This window comes from Parasteatoda tepidariorum, chromosome 5, assembly GCF_982258835.1.
Source record: "Parasteatoda tepidariorum strain Cologne lab strain chromosome 5, Ptep-v5.0, whole genome shotgun sequence".
NCBI lineage: Eukaryota > Metazoa > Arthropoda > Arachnida > Araneae > Theridiidae > Parasteatoda > Parasteatoda tepidariorum.
In genome coordinates this window covers 88,485,617-88,506,584 of record NC_141759.1, presented here as the reverse complement: position 1 = coordinate 88,506,584, position 20,968 = coordinate 88,485,617, and the positions used below count along the sequence as shown (strand labels likewise).

General features: G+C 29.5%; 1 protein-coding gene across 1 annotated transcript in view; it reads left to right on the top strand.

Annotated features, from left to right (window-relative positions):
- The first annotated feature begins 12,089 nt into the window (after window positions 1–12,089).
- The window catches only part of LOC107446160 (uncharacterized), a 74,538-nt gene continuing 65,659 nt past the window's right edge, over window positions 12,090–20,968 (top strand). The window contains exon 1 of the mRNA XM_016060732.4: window positions 12,090–12,289. The gene's annotated coding sequence lies outside the window, so the exon portion shown is untranslated. The remainder of the gene's footprint in view (window positions 12,290–20,968) is intronic.

Below are 20,968 nucleotides of genomic sequence, written 5' to 3'. Positions count from 1 at the left end.
TCAAATTATCTTTATATGTGTCAATTTAGTTTCGATATTCAAATGTTTATTTACCCAAGCAAAGTGCTTGTATTTTTTGTATTAGCTACCTCATCGACTGCAAAATTCAAAATGTTATCACTTTTCAAATTTGTAAATTTCTAGATGTATAGGATAGGGGACGCTACGCGGCCCAGGTGTCCAATTTCTTGAAAATAAAGTAAAGTAATTTTTTTAGCAACTACTATTTTTTTCATGAACATGGAGTTCAAGTATATCAATTTACTAAGAACTTTAGACCTACAAAAGTAGTGGCTAATATGCTGCCTGTCGAAAATTGTGAAGAATGGTTAACTTAATTTCAGAACTTAAAGTGAAATTCAAACCTTCAAAGTTACCAATGGCCAAATTACTTTTTTGTTACCTTTTGTTGATTTTTCTTGGCTACTTATAACTTTATTAATTTTCTTGTATTAATTATATAATATTACTAACTTAAGTGGAAATTAAAATTAATATAGTAGTACAGTAATATTACCACTCTATTAATTTTAATGGCAACTCATAACTTTACTGTTTAGAGATTTGAAAAATTTAGAATTTTCATAGATATATTTTCCTTAAGAAATAATAGGTAATTAGCAGAAATAAATTTAAATTTCCTCGTCTGTTTCATTTTTGATACCACGTTTTTAAAACTTGTAACACTGGAACCGTGTTAACCCCTTGGGGACGGGTGATTCAGAAAAGCATTCGAACAAAATCAGAATCAAGATGTAATTAAATAAAAAACGGTAACTTAAATGTAGTCGTTTCTAATTTGACAGACTTACTTTGTTTATACTTTAATTGGTGTTAGTTTAATCATATATATAATCAATGTTAATTCAAAGTATAACTAAATAGTTTTATTTTGAACAAAGTAATGGTGAATTAAATAAATCAAACAATTATAACTCCGCCCACAAATAAACTGCTAAAGAATTAATTTGATTACCAGTTTTATTTTTTTACCCTGGTTGATACGGTTTTATGCTGGCACGTATTTGTGACAATCGGCGCGAAAGGGTTAAAAGACACCTGGAAAATATTTAGTATCTGTAAAAGATATAACAACTGGGATATCCGTATAACATCTGGAATATTCGTATAACATCTGTAAGTTACTAAGTTAAGTGGTTTCAAAAAATTAAGTTTTGGTTGTTTTAAACGTAACAAGAAAAGGTGACATAAAATCGCTTCTCAAGAGAAAAGAAATGAACTTTTACTGCTAAATGTTATACAATTAATGTTAGGGATAAACATGGAGAGCAAACGGTAAGAAAACATTAAAATGTATAAATTATAACTTTAAAGCAATTATTGTAGTGTCCTGATTTTTATTCTAATACTTTTTTTAGATTTTAAACTTAATTCTAGTTTTTTGGTATTGTTCCAGTCGTTGAAAAAAAGTGCTTTAAAAACAATCATTACTGTTTTTAAGGTTTCAGCTTAAAAACTAATTCTAGTTTTTTGGTATTGTTCCAGTCGTTGAAAAAAATTCCGTGAAATACAATCATTACTGTTCTTAAGGTTTTAACTTAAAAGTTTTTGGCAATGTTCCAATTGTTGAATAAAAACACGCGATATGCTTGAAAAAAATTATTAATGTTATCAAGATTTTTAACTAATAAGGGGAAGTTTTGAATGATAAATTAACTATCGTATTTTTTCTCGAGATTTTCAGTATTCTAACAATTAGAATAAGGTCAAATTATGATAAACCCGCGATTTTTATTCCAGCAAGCTTTGGTATTACTTAATTAAAAATAATCTGAAACTAAGAAGCTTTGCATATTTAATAAAAGAATCTCTATACTTATAAAATAATACGAACAATATTTTTAACATTTGATAACAACTAAAACTTAATAATAGTTAGTTTCTTTAGATTTACCATTTAAGTAAGAAACATTTTATTGTATTTCTAAAACAAAAAAAGTCTCAATAATAGAAATAAATGGCAAAAGTAGGTATATTATCCTCAAAGCCCATGAAGTTTATCAGAGCAGCAAAACTTACAGCTGAAGCATATGAAAAAATATCGACTTCCATGCCAAACGTAAATGGCCATAATCACCATCATCAGTAGAGCAAAGAATCTTCATTTGAGGAGAACTATCTCCTATTTCTATGTGTTCTATTTTCATTGCAAAGAAAGTGAGTTCTTAGATTGAGTTTCTGAATTGAGCAATAGAAACTAACTTGTGCTTGTGTCTAGACAGTTTCATTTTCACTGATAAAAGCAAAGCATTATCTCATATATTGTAATTATCGTGTGTGACATAAGAATATATCTACAGATATATAATGTCTCAATAAGGCGTTCGATTTATGTAAGACATAATATTTCGTGTAAGGAATTGGCTTATATGAATTCTTTAGGAGGAGCAAAACTATGAAAGTTTAAATGGTTTTTAAATACTCGTGTAATTTTTACACAATGAACACTTCATAGCTAACAACTTGTACGTTCCATGAGTATAATTTTCTTGGCAACATTTAATTTTTAATCTATCGATTTTAATTTTTTAAAATTCCAAGTAAAATTGTTTCATCCGACAAGAAAAGTGAATAATTTAAACATGTGTGCATACATAATTTAAACGTTCATAAACTGGACAGTCGTGGTTTCAAATACCGGACTGTTTGTTCCACGGGAAAGAGTATGCGTTGTTAGAGGTAAAGCTATTTTATATCTATAGTTCTTATTCATGGTGATTTGGTTGTTCGATGCCTTTTGGTCCCGAGGGGGCGTTTTTTTCTCTCCATTGTGTGATACTTAGTCTTGTAGTAGTTTTAATTATGAAATAAAAAAAGAAATTAAGAGAAAAGGTAGGATTACAAAATCATAAAATGGGGTCAAAGAAGTAATAAGTTATTGTGAATGTGACTGCAGCGCCAGTTAAAATGAACGGCAGTACCAGTGAGCACGATTACAGAGCCTATAAATTTATCATTTATAATCGATTGAAGAGCTACGGACATGCAGTGATAAAATAGTGAAGTTATTTGGCCCCTGGGTAGTTCTTTTTTTTTTTAAAAAAAAATCTCTATTAATTATAGCGAAATTATTTTTACAATTTACTTGAGAGAATTGCATTTCTTGTTAAAAAGTGAGTAAGGGGTCTAGTTCTATTTTACATCTACCTTGCTTTAAGGGACGACTTATAGTTATATCTTTTATGTATGACTTTGTAAGTATACTATTTCATACTCAAATTTGGAGTTGACTGAAAAGGTTCCTCTTGTTCTATCTATCTAAGCCTAATCCTTACAAATGCTTTCCCTGCCTTGAGCAATATACCGATTGTTCTGCTTGAAAAATTGACATGATGCCAAAATATGATTCAACTAAAATTCACTAAAGCTCATGCGCAACTAAGACATGCATCGTGATCTGAAAATTGATTATATATATATATATATATATATATATATATATATATATCCGTATATCCGTATATATATATATATATCCGTAGTGATGCATCTTTCTCAAGATATTAAAACAGTAAGAATGTAACTTATACTAGCAATATCGTCTTTTTTTACTTCATTTTTTTCCCAAGACAATGTCTACAACTACAACGCTAGAAGTCTATGATGAATGGGTGACCAGTTGCAGGCTTAAGAATATTTTATACTAGATCAATTGGTGCTGCGATCTGCAGCAGGTGCCAAAATGTAGGCAATAATTAGAATTGAAATATTTTATGTATAAAGATCTGAGTTCATGAACCATATAAGCGACTCTTTCATGGTGGTTTCAATCAGAATAAGAAGAGGGAAAAGTGGTATTTAAGTTTCATTTGAAGGTGAGGTTAATAAGATTTTGTCTTATTTTATTTTCCACGATATAGTTTGAACTAAAAAATCCCGCAAGCACACTCAAAACTAATGTGGATTTGTTATGTTAAAATTGAAATGAAAACAAATTGAATATTCATGCGACCCCTTTATGCTATTTTCCCTAATTATGTTATTTTCCTGAACCCCTGAAAATGCTACATTACTGCTTCTTAGCTCGTCATATGACTATAGACCTGAAAATAAAAACTCGCCATGTGGTCAATCAACAAAAAAAAGTGACAACTAAAATGAAATAAACAACCGGTCACTTTTTCTACCTTTATTTTTTTCGAAAATTGTTTAATGGCAAGCGTACATCAATGCAGAAAAACTCTGGAAAACCGAATTTTCATTGAAATATCCAATACCTCCATTCAAAATTTCGATTCTTCAAAATCCATCAATTTGTGATGGAAAGATTCATGTTAAAGGGGAATCTTTAGCTCGCATACATCAAAGTTGTAATGCATGCATTAAATATATTTTCCTTCCCCAAATATTTTTGAATAAAGTTTTCAAAAGTTAGTATGTTTAACTATATTTTGCTTCATATTTGTATTATTTTTATGGTTAAATAAACTTTTTTATAGCCCAAGATTATTTTTAATATGAATAGTGAAATTTAATCCAAGCAAAAAAAAGTTTGCAAAAAATGTGTATTAAATAAAAAGGACATATCTATATCAGTCACCGTCTCATTGAGTTTGGGGGAAAAAGTATCGTCATTAGCTTATACTGGCCACTAGCAACTAAATTAAAATTAAAATTCTCAGGTCTATATGTCTAGGAAAAAGCAAATAAATTACATTTGAACTTCAGAACATCAATCGAATATTTTGTAAGTTTCTAAATTAACTCTTTTTCTGTTATAAAATTTTCTCTGCGTCTTAAAGTTTAATAAATAATGGTATTAGCATGAGTATAGTTAATTTAAGTTTCATACTTATTACATTTAAGTCTATAACAACTGATATTACATACAGGGGTTGGACAAAAATATGGAAGCATTTATATGCTCTCTATGTAAACAATTAAACTTTTAGCAGCAAATGTTTTAGAAGAATATACGTGGGAAAACTGTTAACACATTTAGAAAGAGCATGGTTGACGCTTTAAGAAATGGCGTAATTTTTACCCATGTGAAATTTGCGCTTACCAAAATGAGCATTGGAATTTAAACATTTCTTTCTACCTTTAATACCAGTAATCATGAAATCCTCATATCAGAGAATGTTTTTTTAATTACAGTGACATTAAAAAAGGATATTAGCTTTTAATTTTCTACACCCAATATGATCGATGCAAATTTTATATGTTCGATGCAAATTTTAAGCCGATCCAAATGTAAACACCATTTCTAAAAGCATGATTTTTCAATTTGTGACAGCAGTTTTGCTAAGTAAAATTTTGCTGCTAAAAGAAAAAAAATCTTTTATTTTTTTAGTACCACTACAATTTTATAAAAAAAATTTTACTAATATATAATGAATTCAATTCTTATTAGTGAATATAGACCTGCTAACCCGCCACCCTTCCCTTCGACCATTATTAGAAAAACAATTCTTCTAGTTGTAGCTAAGTTTATGCTTAGATGAATAATTCCTTCTTTTATAAGATATGATTATAAGTTATTTTTCACTACTTGTACTTGATTCGAAAGCTTATATTATAAGCCACTTTGTTCTAACTCTCTCATAATGAGTCTTTTAAAATACTGGCAAGATTACCAAAAATTCTGTTAGGTCTAGTTTTTAATTTTCTACCACTTAATATAATATTTTGCAAACGCGTTGTAGGTGGGAGCCCTGGGCGTTCTTTTTCAATGCCCGCCCGATTGACATACGTCATTCAGGCATGGCTGAAAGCCCTTATATAGCAAGACGGAAAAGATGAAAAACTGGTACGCAACACATTTTATTATAGCATTTTTTGTGAGAAAAATAAAATATCTGTGACTACCAAGATTTCTTTAAGATTTTAACATATATACAAATCTGCTTCGTCTCCATGATAAAATAGATATTGTTAAATAGTTTAAAAAAAGACCAAGTTAACTCCTCCCAAAAACTAGCAATATCTGAAATGGTATTACTACCAGCCTTTTCTCTTTTTCCGTCTCGCTTTCACCCCTGCATTCAGGTATCAAGTGCGGCAGATTTAAGAGCCACTCTTTCAGGAGATTGTGCTTAATGCTGGTGCTTATTACATTAAAGAAATACCTTATGCTTATTACATTAACCCTTTCGCGCCGACTGTCACAAATACGTGCCAGCATAAAACCGTATCAATCAGAGTAAAAAGATAAAACTGGTAATCAAAGTATTTCTTTAGCAGCTTATTTGTGGGCGGAGTTATAATTGTTTGATTTATTTAATTCACTATTACTTTGTTCAAAATAAAACTATTTAGTCATACTTTGAATTAACATTGATTATATATGTGATTAAACTACCAATAATTAAAGTAAAAGCAAAGCAAGTCTGTCAAATTAGCAACGACTACATTTAAGTTACCGTTTTTTATTTAATTACAACTTGATTCTGATTTTGTACGAATGCTATTCTGAATCACCCGTCCCCAAGGGGTTAAAGAAGAGCACCATATTACGTGAACCAACATTGCTTCCCCAATAAGGACAGATCGTACAGAAATTGAAAGAACATGTCTTGTCTAGGATTCGAACCGAGGATCTTTATGATGTGAGATCAGCTCCCTGGCCATTACACAGTCTCCCACGATAAGTTTGACGGCAAAGGGACTCTAATCCATCATCCATCTAGATTCCATCTATCACTGAGGATATTTTAAGTCAGCACGGTGGTCATTGCGAGCCGGGTGTGGAATTCGTTTCGCATCGACCAGTTATTGATGGGATTCGAACCTCAGCAATTGCTGGTGTTTTTTTTTCTTCAAGTAAAAATCAAATAAAATCGTGGCAACAAAAAATTTAAAAAATTATAATCTACAGTTTAAATTTTCGAACTGTCATTAAAAATGTAATAAACAACATGTGTGTTATTTCAAAATCCCTATTCTTACCCTGCCAAAATATAACGAACATTTTTCTGACAACAGGATTTTTTATCTCATCATTTAAACCTCTTTTTTTTTTTAAATTTTTCTCGAAAATGTATTTAAAAAAATATCCAATGAATATTAACGCAATTTTTTGTTCTTCCAACGTATTGACCGTCAACAGAGGCTACTTCAAATAATGAAGAAAAATTATTTTTTTTTATCTCGTGTTTTTATCTGTGAAAAAGTGGAATAAAATAAGCATTAAAAATGGTGATCAATCAATTAAGCTATGAAAAGTCTGATACTTGAGGTATAGCATACATTAAATTTATGTACATATTTTTTTTTAAGGAATTATTAAAAAAAAATGTTTATTGAAATTTTTCAGATACTGATGGATTTAATTATAAACAAAGTTTTTTTTTATTACATTATTACATGAAAGTAAGATTTTTCAACTCAATGATCATTTAGAATATAAAAAAGTAATTAATTTTGAAGAAGATAAATTAGTTTAATTTAATTTTTAATGCACGATTTTGAGATTTTTTTCTTCTTTTCTGTAGTTCACGTCAAAAGCATTTTAGATCACCAAATTAAAATAATGTAATAAGTGGGTTCTTACTACATTTTTAAGAAACTCTTTAAAGTTTAATCTCTACAACTGGAGAATATTAATTAGCAAGAAACTGTTCTTAAGTGTATTTTAATTAGTAAATAATTTTTTGATTAAAAATAAACTGCAAGTTTTTGAAGTAGATTAAAACATCCTTTTAGTGTTCATGTTTCTCGAGATCGGTTATTGCTTTATTAAATAATGAATTCTGAATTCAAATTTTTACTTCTATATTGAATAATAAAAGAAATTTTAATACTTAACTAAAGATTAATAGTGTTTAGTAGTTAGTTTAATTATATAATTTTTTAGGTATGCAAAAATCTTTGTTTAGTAGTTAGTTTAATTAAATAATTTTTTTTAAGTTTGCAAAAATCTTAAAGAAAAATGGTCGGGAAAATAATTTATTATATTTTGAAAGCAGTCTGATTTTTTTTTCTTGAACAAGATATTTTTATCCGTATTCTTAAGAGTAAACAAAAGTTTCATGCTCCTTTATTTGATTTTTGGTTTTACAGAATTACAGCCCAATCTGTCGTACTACGATCTCATTTATTTTTTTTCTTTAAAAAGATGGATTTTTAATAAGTCATTCATTTCATAGTTAATTGTATTACAGTGAAACTAAGACAATAGTGTTCACCAAAAAATTAATTATATGCGAAGCTATATGTTTATCCTAAATTATATAGTTGTAATGTCTCTTAAGCTAAAATGAATTTTAATAATTATCAGCCTAGCTATAGCGCTGATTCCTTAGTAGTTTTTTTTTAAGAAGATGTATTTTTACGTCATTTCAAAGTATTGCACAAGCGCAACGTCAGTAAAAATTCAATTCATTAGTTCAAAATCATTTTGAACATCACTGGGGTCATTCTCACAAAAAGGTGATTTTTTAAGTCCCTTATAGTAATAAATATTAGGAAATACAGCAGATTTTTTAATATTTTTCTTCATCATTTTTCGTGAAGTTCTAACTAACAAATCATATGCATTTCTGCTAAATGTATTTAATGTTTCCTTCTTATTTTCTTCATCATTTTTCGTGAAGTTCTAACTAACAAATCATATGCATTTCTGCTAAATGTATTTAATGTTTCATTCTTATTTTTTAATAAACATAACTTCAAAATCCCCTCCGTGGACGTCCCTACGTCTGTGAAACAAAATAATTTTTAATGGCTGTTAAACAATTTAAATGTCATTTTAATGATTTTTGTAGTTTTACCTAGTTAAATGTTTATATGAACTTTTTTTAATATTTTTTTGAAAAAAAAAATATTTTTATAAAATAAATGACTAGTAAATTTTGTCCATAAAAAATTAAATCTCCCTCCATGGACAATTAATATAGTTCGGTAAATATGCAATAAAGGGCAGCATATGCGAAATCCCTATAAGACAGCTACTGGGAAAGGTAACCATTCCATTTTCTAATGTTAACTATCAGTTGTTTTTGTTCTCTTTGGTGTCAGTTTTGGATTGTTGTGTTCAACTGGGGTACTGTTGTGTTCAACTATATACTCCGTGGACATCATAAAGAAGGTAAGAGAAAATTATTTTATTTTTGATAGATGAATTTTAGATTGCAAAAATAGTATATTTAATAAAAAGAACTGCCTCATTTTTGTAACTTTAAAATTAAAAATCAGTGAAATTCAAGAACTAGTTTTTGTCTCCTCCGTGAACAACCCCTCCGTAGACGTAACAAGTCCACGGAGGAGAAGACACAGTCAACAATGTGTTAGATAATCATAGTACAATTTTAATAATTAAAAAACTATTTTCTTTTAATTGATGGTTTTTAAAATGGAACAAATGTGTTAATTTGTTTGTATTTTTAAAGAATATCAATTAAGTTTAACTTTTTCTTATCGGAGAAGTAAATAGTGGCAATTTTTCTAAATAATTTCTGTGATGATAAACATTTTTCTCTCTTCAAACTTTGGAATAAATGGCAAAACCAAAATGTAAAAAAAGAAACAATCAAATGTTCAAATGCAAAAGAGAAGAGAACAGAAAAAACTTAGTATTGGACAAGCTAGACAGAAATTAAAAGAAAACCCTAAATTGTTTGAACAAAAAGTAAAAAAAAAAAAAAAAAGAGCAAGAAACTTTAAAATCTGTATCAGAAAAAGATTTAACAGAAAAATCGTGATTAAATGTACTTAAATTTCTTGAAATTTATAGAGCAAGCCGTTTGTGCCCAGGAAAAAAAGAAACAATAACAAGAAGAAAAGAGAAAAAACAAAAACGTTATTTGGATGACAGTATGTTTAACTTGCATTAAATGTTCATAAAAGAGTACCCTCAACACTCAACTTTCATGTGGAGTCTGAATTTTTATTTCAATAGTCTTTGCATTTTAATTTATTAAGATTCAGAACGAGATACTTAAAAAATTGTGCACCTAGGTTAAAAATGGATGTTTCCTTTCATAGCAGCATGATTAACCCATTTTGTCACGACTTTAAATATTAAAATGAGACAAGAAGTGGTTTTATGGAAAAGGTGGTATAATATATTATCGAAATTAATTAGTTTTTCTACTGTTAGGGCATTCAAAAAGTCTTTGATAGATCAAAAAGTACTTGCTCCTTTTAATTCTAGATCTAGTCAGAAATAACTATATCATTGTGGTATCTGAAAATCTTTTAATTCACCCAGATAAATGAAAATTCTGAAAAAAGTTTTCCATCGCAATGAATGTCTTCGAACAAAAGGAACTGTCCTAAATATATGACGCTGGGCGTTAACCGGTTAATCGGAAGTAGCTCTATCTCTAATAATGAAATATTTTATTATTTACTTATTAATGCTAAACTCATATCAGTTGTACCCAATAATTAATGAATTAGTCTTCATTGTTGACATTTTATATTTTATAACATAAAATGTCTCCTCTGTTGACTATTACATCTCCTCCGTGGACAAGGCAGAATTTAAAATATTTTAAATCTCTTAAAAAATAAAATAGAAAACTTGACCATTATTATAAGGACATATAACAAAAATAAATAAAGGCATTTATGTAATTTTTATCACTTTTTTAATTACTTTAATTTAAGAAAATTTTTTAGTCTATTTATACCTTTTCACCCACTGCTTAAACATGTGCAAATAATTTTCACACTTGTACAAAAATTCCTTAAGCATGTAAGATTGTTTTTAAGTGCAGACGAAATTATTAAAACCTTACTAATCAAACATGCGTAAATAATTTTAACCCATGTACAAAAGATTTCCTAAGCATCGGAAATTACTTTTAAATGCAAACAAAATTCTTGAAGTTCTTAAGTTCGTAAAATTCTTAATACTTCTTGTTACTTCTTAAATTACTTCTCTTGTGTTTAGTGTAAGCTCTGTTTGAAATGTTGTGAGTCTTAGGTCACAGTTGGTAACCATGAATTATTGAAGTATTATAAAAATGTATATTAAAAATGTGATGAGTATAGTACAGTTAGTAATTAAAATAATACTATTGGTGTCGTCTCTCACACTTTCTGGTTAAGATTCTTTGTTGCGACATAGCAGTTAATTATATTCCTTAACAGTTGATTTATCCACTTAACAGGAGGATCCACTTAACAGTTGATAGCCTGGTTGGCAGGGGGCTAGACTCGCGTTCGTGAGAACAGGAGAAGTATGTACTTTGAGATATTTCTATAACACTTTACATAATAAAAATCCGATAATTTGTTCAGAAGTTATAATAATGATCCATTTATTTATTTATTTTTCTTATTAATTTATTCATTTTTTTGTGCGCTGCTAAGCATCATTCTGTGAACTTAAAATGTATATCGTAATATTTGCTATCGTGCAAAAATTTTTAAAGTTAAAGAAAATTTTTTTTTGCTCTTCGATAACTATGATTAAAGCAGACCAATGTCATTTGTTTCGTTTTCATTGAGACAGTAGGTTTCCCAAAAGTTCGCAAAAAAAGTTTTTATGTGGTATTTATTCAAATTTATACTCTAAAATATGTTTTTTCCTTTTAAAAACTGATCATTAAACTTTCTTGATCAATACAAAGATTTAAAAATATTTTTCATCGATAGAAGTCTAATACTAGATTAATATCACCGAAATAGAAGTAGTTGTGAAATTAGAAAAACTTCAAATCGCTTCAGTGTGTAGCTTCAGTGTGAACCTCTTCAATATTTTTGGCGGACCGTTGAGAGTCCTGTTTCAACAATTTGCATCATTTTTTTTTACAGTGGTAACAAAAGTGATATAATAATAGAATTTTTAAGCTACTATAACAATTTTAATTTAAAGAAAATATGTATGAGTAAAAAAATACTGCTGGAATAATACAATAAATAATCCACAAAAAAAAACGATTTTCAACAGGCTTGAAATTATATATTTTTTCCAATTCGTGGGAACACTGTAACGTATCATATGCATAGAATATGAGCTATACAAAATATTTCAAAACTATTCACTTCTTTGTACATAAAATAGTACGTCATCTCATCTCACAGCTAAGTCAGTGCACACGTATTTTCTTGACCTTCTCACAAGCAGCGGTAGATGGCGCTGTTTTGCTTAATATACCTCAACAGGCAAAAGCATCCTCATCCCATCTGAATCACTGCTTCCTCTCAACTGCATCCGAGATGATGCGAGTGAAAAGTTCTTTCCCTCTGAATAATGCTTAGAAAAATTACTGCTTTTCTAACTATTCGCTTGCATTTCAAATTGCAAATATTTTCTTTTAGACGCATTTAGAAATTAATGTTTGATTTTTTTTTTTTCAAGACACATTTAGTCCATATGGTAAGTACAGATATTTTGAATTTCGAAATTAAATTTTAACAACATTAATTTATGTGATTTTTAATTAATACTGAAAATTAAAATTTGAAACACATAAAAAAATATATAAAAATACATAAAAATATAATAAATATATAATTAAAAAATAAATATAAAACAGCTAAAATAAACATAAAATATAATAAATAAATAAGCATAAAATGTAATAAACATAATAAATAATCAAATATAAAACAGTCAGCAAGTTTCAAGCTCGGAAAAGCAGGAGCCCATTATCAAGACTGGAATGTCGTAATATAACTAGATTATTACATATAGATTATATTTAAAAACACATTATTAATTTGCTTTAATTTAAAAAGGATTTTTTTTCAATTGTTTATGAAATATATAATGAAGATTTCATCTTAGACTTTACAATTTTATTACCACTTATTTGGTTTTAAGTTTCACAACTGGACACCACATGCACTTCCTGATAAACAAATATATCACAAATTAAATTATAATAAGACAGAGTGGATAGTATTCATTACATTTGGACAAATTTTTGGATCCGATTTAAATCTATTAAAATCTAATAAAAAATAATATATTAAAAAAAAATCATGATGTTTTCTTGTCTGACATTAGTGCTGTTACACACAACATCCAATTGGAAAAAAATATATAAATGTTTGATTATTAACAAACCCAATTATTGCAAATGGTTTTTTGAGCTTTATTCAAATAATATATACTTATGACACAATTATTTTAGCAGAAAATTAATATTTGTTTACCAAAATGTAGTTTAGATAGTTACATTTTTAATTCACCCTATTCACCTGCAATATTCTTTTTTAAGAAACGGAAGTGATAGTCGCCTTAGGAATTAGATGAGTCACATTGAAACATCAATTTAGCCAATGAACTAACTCAAAACTAGTTATTTTGTAAAGGTACTTTTTGCCTTACAACAAAGTACTGCGTGTGCGCAATGTTAGCTGAAAATACATGAACTAGTACTTTGAACAAATTTTAATTATATTCATTTATAAAAATACTTTTTTGTCTTGAAATCTTACATTATTTCAGATTCTTATTGTTTCGGTCAGTTTTACTTTTAAAAAGACTAATTACTACGGATTCTTCAAAAGTTTCAAAAAATATTTTTCTTAGAGGTAGCAATGCTTATGTATTTATATTTTAACACGTTGAATGCCACGTTAATTTTACATGACTTGCCCGTCTGGCCACAACGGTAAATAACTATAAACTACATTTGAAAATATTAGACAGATTTTGATAGTTTTTAAAAAGGTTTAGCAAGACATATCAGAAAGAAGTGGTAAATTATATAAGCCTACGAATTGTTTAGAAATAGTGGTGGATAAAAATGTACTAAATTGAATTTATTAAACCAAGAATCACAATTACTAAATTACCACTTGAAAATATTTATTCGCTGCCCTGAGCAAGTCGGCATCTCTGTGTATATAAATAAAACTATTTTTGTGTGTTCTATATTGCATTAACATACCCTCCAACTGCTACGGAATTTCCGTAGTTTCAGAAATCTTCTTTTCAGACGGTAGCAAAATTAATGTCTTAATATTTAAAAAAAATTAATTTTAGCGTAACTTGTCCACCATTACTTATAAAAGTGCAGGCCATATGGCTAGATTCTTAAGTTCTGATAAAAGTTTTATGAGAGATCCATTTGCTTTAAAAATTTCTACTTTGGTTAGCTACCACTAAAAAGAATTATTTTCAAAATCCTCATAAGTTGGAGGGTATGCATTAATTTCTTCAAACCATTTTAGTAACGATAATAATATTAAAAAAAATAACAATTTACTCGAATTATGTGTTTCTATCAATCTTGGCTTAGCCGATCACCGGTGACCCCAAGGCATTCAACGTGTTAATAACTTACAATTAAAAGAATCTGGAAGTGGATAGGGCAAATGCCAGTAATGCTAAAACTGACACCTTTTCCGATGTACTTTTTCTCAGTATCTGAACAAGATATTGCTTAAGTTTTTTTTTTCACAGAAACTTTACATATACATGTTTCCTTCCTTCCTTCCTCAATGGCACGACAGCCCCGGGTGGGCCCTGGCCTTCTCAATCAACTTCCTCCAGGCCTGTCTCTGCCTGGCAGTTGTCTTCCAGTTTGAGACTTTTAAGACTGAAAAGTCTCTTTCCACGCAGTCGGCCCATCTCAGCTTTGGTCGACCTCTGGACCTTGATCCGATGGGCTGAGCCGAAAAGATTATGTTTGTCGGACGCTCTCTGTTCATCCGAATGATGTGACCAGCCCATTTAATTCTTTGAATTTTTACGTACTTGACAACTTCAGGCTCTCTAAGGGCCCGATAGAGTTGTGAGTTTGAACGTCTGTACCAAGTACCATCAACTTGTTTGCCCCCAAAAATGGATCTTAGGATCCGACGTTCGAAGATTCCCAAGGAATTCTCATCTTTCTGTGTTGTTGTCCAAGTTTCTGAGGCATATGTTAGGATAGGTCTGATCAAGCATTTATAAATTAACAGTTTAGTATCTCTTTTTAGTAGGTTTGAGTTTAAATATTTTTTTAATCCATAGAAACATTTACTTGCACTATTGATTCTTCTTTGTATTTCGGGTGCGATATTGCCATTAACGTTGACTTCAGAACCAAGATAAACAAAACTGTTTACTTTTTCAAACTTGTATTCACCAATTTGCAAGTGAGTTGTGGAATCAGTTATTTTGGTGCATTGCATGTACTTGGTTTTCTCCTGGTTAATAGTGAGATGCATTTTTTCTGCCTCTTTTTCCATGGATAGAAAGGCTTGCTTTAAGTCAGATTGTGTTCGAGCTATGATGTCAATGTCATCGGCAAAAGCGAAAATTTGGACAGACTTATGAAAGATATGTCCTCTGGTATTGATTCCTGAATCTCTGATAATTTTTTCTAATGCCAAATTGAAGAGTAGGCATGCCAAAGCATCGCCTTGCCTTACACCATTTTTTACCTCCATTGGTTCCGAGAAGTCATTTTGGATTTTAACTTTCTGCATGGTCTTACACAGTGTAAGTGTGGTGAGTCGTACAAGCTTGTCCGGGATATTGAATTCTCGCATAGCTTCAATGAGTCGCTTCCGGTTTACACTGTCGTAAGCAGTTTTGAAATCCACAAATAGGTGGTGGGTACCAATTCCAAATTCCCTGGTCTTTTCCAGAATCTGTCTTATGCAAAATATTTGGTCAGTTGTAGACCTGCCCCTCCTAAAGCCGCACTGGTATTCACCAATGATGTTTTCTACATAGGGGCTAAGTCTGTTAAATAGAATTTTTGAAAAGACTTTATATGCAGTGCAGAGCATGCTGTACATGTTTACATTGTAATAATTGTTAATACGTATCTGAGAACTTTTTTCAAAAAAAAGTGTAATCATTTTTGAGCTAAAATCTCTTATAAATCAAAAAGCATTCATGTTAAAGCTATAACATACAACTGATATAATCTCAAATATTTCCAAAAATTTCCAAGCGATATCATAAGTACTTGTAGTTTCTCAGAAAAGGTACATCGAAAAAAGGTCTATTTTAGCATTATTGATATATGCCCTGCCGACTCCCTTTAAAAAAAGAAATCTATTTTAAAAAAATTCTGGTTTATAGCTGAATATTGAACTTAAATTTCGATATTAAAAATCTAAAAATTCGGAGTATTTTAAAATTTTATACCTCACAATACAATTTTTATTCATTCTCCACAAATTAAATAACTTGTTTATTCGGCGCAAATATCCTAGTTTTTGTCTTCGGGCCGGAGGTTTAACACTATGCGGTCCGCATAGTGTTAAGTTTACCATGTAACCAGTGAGTTTACCATGTAACCATGTAAGTTTACCATGTAACCGCATAGTGTTAAGTTTTTCATGTAAGCATTTAGTGATAAGTTTACCATGTAACCGCATAGTGTTAAGTTTTCCATGTAAGCATTTAGTGATAAATTTACCATGTAACCGATTCCGTGTAACTTGCTCCGCTTTGTAAAATAGTATTTTCTAGTGGTAGCGAAATTTAAGTTACTTTTAGTTTAGTATTTTTCATTATAAGTAATTTTTTCACCTGTAAATATCAAAAATTATAAGTATGATATAAAATACATCGTTACTATATTAAAAAGTAGGCGTAACTATCTTTCTTTAACGAATTTTACTACATTATTTGCTACCACTTTATTAAAACTATTCCAGAAAGCGGAGCAGTTGGTATCCCTGTACTCTATTGTCGCTCGACAAAATGTCACGTGAATAACAGGTTGAAACGCGCGACATCTATGTGTTGTCACCGGCCACTAACGTTTGGCTTGGACATGGCACCAACGTGTTGTCACCGGCTGTTAGTGTATGGCTCGTGTATGGCACCTGCGTGTTGTCACCGGCAGCTAACGATTGGTTTTTACGTGACAACACGTTGGTGTCACCGGACATGAAAGTGTTGAAAGATAATGAAAATGTATAAAAAGAATGTAGCATTTAACTTCGAATCGTTACAGAAGTTATACAGAATACTCTTCGCAACTTGCTCTTTCGCATATTTCGTGGAAAATTGGCTGAAATCCAAATTGCTTGAATAAAATGATATGATTCTTTAGAAAAAAAAATTCGTTTTTGAGTGAAAATATGCACATTCCCCCACGATTACACTTACTTGTTATAAATATTTTAAGATTTTTCTTCGAGATATTGCATAGCACTTAAAGCATTAAAATCTGGGCAATAATTTAAAAGTCATAAAGTTGATTCATTTTTTTTATTTTGTTTTATTTTATTTTATTTATTTATCTATTGCCGACTGTACGCTGCCGTGTAATTGAAAAACCAAACGTAAGCGACAAAAAATTCAAAATTCAGATTTTTGTATATTTGGCATTGTTACATGGTATTGCAAAAAAAGTCATAAGTTTTTTTGAAATTCTATTTGAACGTTTATAGTTCTGAAAATAGAAGGAGAAACATTATCAAGCCACTTTTCTCGGAATCATTCCTAAGACATTTGCGTAATTTTTTCATTTGCACGGCAGTATACGTAGCTGGTATAAATCATAAGGATCAACCAAACTTGTAATATTTTAAAGGTATAATTTGTACTGTTTTTTTTTATATAAGCGAATAAATATATATATATATATATATATATATATATATATATATATATATATATATATATATATATATATATATATATATATATATATATATATATATATATATATATATATATATATATATATATATCACCACCTTTGTACTCTACATCATCAGCAGTTGCCTTTCTAAATAATATAAAAAAATGTAACCTTAATAACTGTAGTAACCACATTATTTTAAGAATTTTAAAAATTGTATAGAAGTACTGTATATGTAATGTATTTTACAGGATTCAGTGCTTATATTGTCTCAACATCATTTTAAAGTTCTCGGAGTTTAAATGGCTAACTATAATTTATAAGCAGGGCAGTTTTTTTTAGCTAGAAGCAAAACAAATATTAGAAATCTCATAGTTAGAAAATACAAAAGCTTTTCAATTTCTTTTTACTCATCAAAAAACTCATGGTTACAAAATATTTTATATATATCTGAAGAGGCATACGCTACGTAGTTAATAAAGCCACTTAAGTCATGGATATTTTATTCAAAAAAGAAGAAAATTCAAGATTTTGACTATTTTTTTTTAGTTCTTCCTTTGCCTTCGTTTTAATTATGCAATAATTTGAAAAGTTCTCAAATACCCGTTAAAAATATTCACGCGATAGCAAACTCATTAATGTATTTTGATTGAAAATGCTTAGTTTCGAAACCAATTCAATTTAGATAATATTCATCCAGCACGTATCAGACTACTATATATGCACAGGGATCTCAAACAGCTCCGCTTTCTGCGTAAGCTTCAATAAATTGGTAGCGAATAGTTAAGTGTGTAAAATTAGGATAATTACGCCCATTCTGTAAAACTATCACCACGAGGTAATTGCTAAAAAGTTGCGTTTTATACTTTGAATTCTCGATGTAGTGGTGGAAAAATTACTTTTTAACTTAAAAAAAAACTAAGCTGAAAATTACTTACATTTCGATACCACTAGAAATTTTTTTTTATATAGCGAAGCAAGTTGGCATCTCTGCATACAGTAAGTTTCCTAATGTTTTGGTGATCAGGAAAAAACTTAAGTATAAGCTTTTAATATATTTTATAGCACGCGTTTGGCTATAACTCTTAAGATTTTGACGAATTTTGACGAACCTTTTGAATTCGTCAAGAAATCTGAAAAATATCTTAGTTCAAAAAGATGAGAACTCATATTTTGTATGCTCTCACTGCTGCAGTCTACAAAAATATAGACAATTCCACCGAGATTCTCTACTAAATACCATCTCCAGATGGTATTATAATACTTGTAAACATTATTAAATATTTTTCCCCATGAAAAAGTTTTTACTGAGATACGTCTGCTACTTATTTTCTTTATTACTCCCTGATCGTCGCTAGTTTTTAAAACTGATGCCAGTATCATACCTGCCAACTTTTGAGTGCTTCAATCAAACTTTTTCCCAGTTGTAACGAAGCAACTATGGAAAAGGTATTATAGACAAAACTTAATTCAACTTTCACCTTCAAATAATACATAGAGAAGAACAGCTGGTCCATTTTACACAGGTGTAAAATACAGTGGCAACTTTAAAATATAGGTATAGTATAAAGTATATCAAATATAATTTGTTAATAAAGGAATTGAGCATGAATGCAGGTTGTGCCGGGCGACTAAAATTGCAAAAACTGGTGACTAATTAAATCCAAACTTTTACAGGGTTCTAGCGAGCCTTGTAAATTTTAAAAAGTGGTAACGAAAATTAATCACATTTCGAAACTTTAATTTCTGTGTAACCACCTCTAAAAATTGTTTTTCAGGACCGCGGGAACCCTGTTTTAGTGAAACAGATTAAAATTAACTACTTTTTTTTTAGAAAAGTTTTTGTTTTATTTTCTATTGAAAGGGAATGCAAATACTTGCTTGATATCTGTGTAATCTCGGTGTTTGGCGTGATGACCGATTCCTCTTCACTAGTTTGAAATGTAAGTAAGAGTCATCATTAAAGCAGAGATGCCAACTGCTCCGGACACGCCAAAATAATTAAAAAAACGGTAAATAATTAAAAAGCAAATTTTGCAAATATATGACTATTATTGCTTGCTTTTAAAAAGGGATTGCATGACATTAGTACTATAAAGTGGTGAATCATATAAACCTACGAATTATTAAGAAATAGTGGTGGATAAAAATCCACTAAATAGAATTTATTAAACCAAGAATTACAATTGATAAACTGCCACTCTAAAATATATATTTGCTGTCCGGAGCAAGTTGGCATCTCTGTTAAAGTGATATGCTTCTAGGGAATGCAAATAATGTTCTTGCTTTAAATATGTATTGCTCGAAATCTATGTAATGGTGGTAGTTAAGACGGAGATAATAAATAACCACTATAAATAACGAGTGCACTATCATACCTGCCAACTTTTACGCATTTGGCGTAAAATTTTATTTTTATATTTAAAGTGGTAGTAAAAAGTATGCTTTCTATATGTTCCTTGCATTTGTAAACTTAATTTTATAATTTTTTTGACCACCACTATTTTCAAAATAATTAAGCACATATATTAATATGTAATACTGTTGTGATAGTCCGCATAAGCCTTCTCAAAATACATCGTATGTGTCTGCCTAAAATTGTAATTTAAATTCCATTCTATTACCACTTAGGAAAATCATCCTCGAAAGGATTAAAAGTTGGCAGGTATGCACTATAAATAACTATAATAACGAGATAATAAATAAACACTAACTAAAGAGATAATAAATAAACATAACGGAATTTTCCTCCCGCATTTTACAAAACTTTTCGCCAGTGGCAACCCTGCTAATGCATGATATTTCGCTATTGCCACGGGTTGCCACGGGCTACTAAAAATGCAAAAGGTGGTGACTAATAGAATTCAATCTTTCACGGGGTTCCCACGGACTGGAATTTTTTTAAGTGGCAGCAAAAGTTACCTAAATCTAGATGTTTTAAGCCACCAATGAATATTTGATTTATAGGAAATAAGTATGGGTGCAAAAAAATACCTCATAATCATTTCGTGATTCGCAAATAAAAGATAAGTTTTAGCATTTCTCAGTAGTTTCGGAAAATCTTATCTCCCACTATTTACTTTTTCCAGGTCTTAATACCTCGTTTTAATAAAATATATCAAAATTAGAAGATTTTTCAAGCATATTGTTTCAGTTTACTTTTAACAATTTACTGCTGAAACTGACTTTAAAGATTGTTTTTGTTTTAAATGAGAGTAATTTTAAATATAAGTCATACGATGGAACAATGAAAGAGATAATGAATAAACAAAAATAAATTGAGTTTCTACCACTTTTTATATTTTTTGTCCCCTGTGGCATCCTTACTACCACACTAAGTACAAAAATGTATATTCATCAATTATGCCTTTCATTTTTCAAAAATCAATTACTGTACATATCAAATCATGTTTTATCTTTATTTTTAATTTAAGTCTACAATCAATATTTCTAGTGTTAAGTCAATTTGTCATATTAAATTTCATTGTTTTATTATTTCACAAGCAAACGGC